The sequence below is a fragment of the Belonocnema kinseyi genome, chromosome 4, assembly GCF_010883055.1.
Source record: "Belonocnema kinseyi isolate 2016_QV_RU_SX_M_011 chromosome 4, B_treatae_v1, whole genome shotgun sequence".
Classification (NCBI taxonomy): domain Eukaryota; kingdom Metazoa; phylum Arthropoda; class Insecta; order Hymenoptera; family Cynipidae; genus Belonocnema; species Belonocnema kinseyi.
The window spans coordinates 1312655-1317029 of record NC_046660.1 but is presented as its reverse complement, the minus strand read 5'-3'; positions in this window follow the sequence as shown (position 1 = coordinate 1317029).

Sequence of the window (4375 nt, the reverse complement as noted above, 5' to 3'; positions counted from 1 at the left end):
TAAATTTAGTAGTTGAAAATTTATTCGAAAAACATTCCAGTTAACTTTTAAAAATCAAAATATGAATTTTCTAACAAAAAATAAGTTATTACGAAAGAAATTAAATTTTTTAACCAAAAGGGCGCATATTTTTAAACAAAAATCATGATTTTTAACAAAACAGATGAATTCTATACTAAGAAGTTGCTCAATAATATAAATTTTTAATAAAAAACTACCTTTTTTTAAGTTGAACTTTAATTCAGAAATGATTTTAGTTTGAAATTAAATTTTTGATCCGTGAAAATGCATCAGTTTCACGTAAAATTAACATTTTCCTGAAAAATCATATTCTGTGTTTCAATATAAAATTTTTGTAGAGAAAACTTATCTTTTGACTGGATGGTTCAACAATTTGGATAAAATTTTCTTTCTTTTTTAACTGAGAAATCTTTACTTGTTGAAAATTCTTCTTTTTGTTTTTAAAATTCCTTTTTTTATGTATAAATGTAATTCTTTTCGTTTGAAATATAAACTATGACACTTTTTAGGGGAGTTTATATTTTTAGCTATAAAATTAAACTTTAATTTTCAAAATTAAATTATTTCATTGAAATATTATGTTTATATATTTTTTATTTATATTTATATTTTTGGTTGAATTTTTATCCAAGAAAGATTCCAGTTGACTTTTCAACATCAAAATATAAATTTCCAAACAAAAAGCATGAGTTTCGAAAGAAATGTTGAATTCTATACTAAATAATTGCTTAAAAATATGAATTTTTAATTAAAAGCAACAATTTTTTTTCTCAAGTTATACTTCCATCCAGAAATGATTTCAGTGCATTTTTCCGCAACAATATATAAATTTTATACAAAAATTACAAAATAAGTTAATTTATAATATTAACAATAATAAATAAAAAAATAATAATAAATTAAATTTTTGCTAAATAGCCAAATTTTTAACAAAAAAATATGTCTTTTTAACAATATTTTTACATTTTCTACCAAGCAGTTGCATTTTCATCCAAAAAAATGAACATTCTACTAAAACAGAAGAATTTTTTCATCGAAAAGACAAATTTTCAAAAAGCAAAAATAGTAGAATTTCCCTAAAAAAAGGATTTCAATTGACTTAGCAGAAAAAACGAATTTTAAATAAAAAATCAATTTTCTAGGAATTAGTTGAATTTTCTGAACAAGACAGTTGCATTTTCATCCAAAAAGGATAAAATATTTCTACTAAAAAAATGAAATTTTAAATAAGAAAAAAATAATTTTAAGAAAAAATAGTTTTTATCCAAAAAAGATTTCAGTGGACTCATCAGCAACAAAATTTGCATTTTAAACAAACGGTTAATTTTCTACGAAAAGAGTTGAATTTGTAACCCAAAAGGACGAATTCTTAACGAAATAGTTAAATTTGCAACCAAAAACGATGCCTTTTTAAGAAAATTTTTACATTTTTAGCAAATAATAAAATGTATATCCAAAAAGATAATCTTCAGGAGAAAGTTTTTTTCGCATTTTTCCCTTTTTGAAAAATGGGATATTTTCATTTCTGTTTTCAAGAAATTTCCCCTTTTTTCGATTGTTCATTTAAATTTTTGTATTGGTTAAAAATTCTACAATTTAGTTGAAAATTTTATTCTTTTCTTGACAATGCAATTATTTTGTTAAAAAGTGATATTTTTGTTTAAAATTCAACAAATTGGTTGAAAGTTGAACTACTTAATTGAAAATTTATCTTTTTCATTACAGATTCATTTCTTTCGTTGAACTATTTTGTTGAAAATTCGTATTTTTTAAATTGCATTTAATTGTATTTGATTTAAATTTAAATCTCTTTGGTTGAAATATCATCAATGAGACTTTTGGTGATCATTTATTTTTTCCTGTGGAAAATTGATTTTTAGAGTGAAAAATTTACTATGAAAATTTATATTCTTAATTAAAAATTGATATAAAATCATAAATAAATATTTTTGAATATTGATTTTCATTTCTAACTTGTGAAAAAATTGCCCTAGTAGTAGACAAAAACCAGTAGACAAAAACAATTTGTATCGGATTATTTGATACAATTCAGCTTTGTGAAAAAAACAAACATTCGTGGAAAATTCAACTTTTTGAATTTTTTTGAAAAATCGAAAATTCAAATTTTGACAACATAAAAAAATAAGGGAAAATCAAAAATTACTTTTTTCCATTTAACTACTTCACAGTATTTCAAATATTTCTAAGAGAGTTATCAAGCCTGATTTTTAAATTAGGTTTTCAATTTTTTTATAAATAAACAAAGATGAAAAAAATGCGGCTTTTTATATTTGACGTTCCCGATGTTCGTCAATAACAGGAAAATTGTTAAAATCGCTTAAGTTGCATACAGTAACATCAGTTAAAGATATTCCAATACTAGAAAATATACAACAAAATTTTGTATAAACAAATTATTTGTTGAACAAATTTTTTCTACGATTTTTCATAATTATCAGTTTTTTCAATTTATATTGTAAGAAACGTAAATGGAAACAATGTTATATAAAAAAAGGTCTCTTATGATTATAATTGTTTATATTATAAACAAATTTAATGTACAAATGCAGTAATCAGGCATTTTTCGACGGAAATATTCGTTTTTTTCGATGTGTATTTTTTTTTAATTAGGAACTTTATGATAATTTTAGCAAAATTTCGTAATTGGTTGAATAATCTTATGATTTTTTTAAACAAATTTAATAAACAAATGCATTATTTGGCGATTTGTAGGCAGAAAAAATCGGTTTTTTTCAATGCCAGTCTTTTCTGTTGGGAACTTCATGGCAATTTCAGCAACATTCATAATAAGTTACTACATTTTATAATTTCTTTAAACAAATTCCATTAATTTTATGATGTTTTAAAACAAATTTATTAAACAAATGCATTTTTGGGGCATCTGTCGACAAGAAAATTTTGCTTTGATACGATATCAGACTTTTAATTAGGATCTTAATAATAAATTCTGCAACATTCATGATCAGTTGATAAATTTTATGATCTTTAAAAACAAATTTAACAAACAAATGCATTATTCGGATATCTGTGGACGGAAAAATTCGTTTTTTTCGATGTCAGTCTTTTTGATTGGGAACTTCATGATGATTTCAGCAAAATTTATAATTGGTTGATAACTTATATGTATTTTTTAAACAAATTTAATAAACAAATGCATTATTCGAGCATCTGTCAATGGAAATTTTTTTATACGATATCCTAATTCAAAAAGTTAATATAGAAAAAAAAACGAATTTCTATGTAGAAAAATGCTTGATTAATGCATTTTTTATTAAATTTGTTTAAAAAATCATACGATTAATGAACAAATAATGAATTTTACTAAAAATATCATAAAGTTCCTAATTTGTAAAAATTTAAATCGAAAAAAACGAATTTTTCTGTAAAAAAAAGTCTGATTACTGCATTTGTCCATTAAATTTGTTTCGAATATAAACAATTATAATCTTGAAAGAAAAATTTCTTATATATTATTGTTTCCATTCAAATTTCTTGCAATATAACTTGAAAAAAGGTATAATTAGGGAAAATCGTAGAAAAAATTTTTTCAACAAATAATTTGTTTATAAACAATTTTTTCGTGCAATATATAATATTGAAACAACTTTAGCTAATGTTATGCTATGCAACTTAAGCGCCGGAGATTGCATGCGTTTCCATCGAATAGTACATCATTTTATAGAAATTGCATGAGATTCCGTCGAGATTACACTGGATTAAAAAGAAATAAGAGGTATTGCATGTGATGGCAAAATATTGTACATATTTGACTAAAAAATATTGCATAAGATATTGAATCGAGATTGTACGGACCTTCATGATATTCCACGAAATAGTACGAAATTTTATAAATATTGCATAGGACTACAAAGAAATGAAAAGAATTGCATGGGATTGACAAATATTGCAAATATGTCACTGAAAATTATTGCATGAGATTGCGAAAAATTCCACGGAATTTAGTAGGCGATAGCATGAGATTCCACGGTATAGCACGTAATTTTATAAAGATTGCATAAGATTGTGAAGAAATGAAAGGAATTAAATGGGATTAAAAAATATGGCACATATGTAACTGAGAAAAAATATTGCTTGAGTCGGCAAAACATTCCATGAAATTTTTCAGAAGGTAGCATGAGATTCCACGAAGTAGTACGAAATTTTATAAATATTGAATTGGATTACATCGAAATTTTACGGGACGGCATGATTTTACACGAAGTTGCATGTGATTCCACGGAATAGCACACAATTTTATGAAGATTGCATGGGACTACAAAGGAATGAAAGGAATTGCATGGGATTGAAAAATATTGCATGAGATTGCTACAAA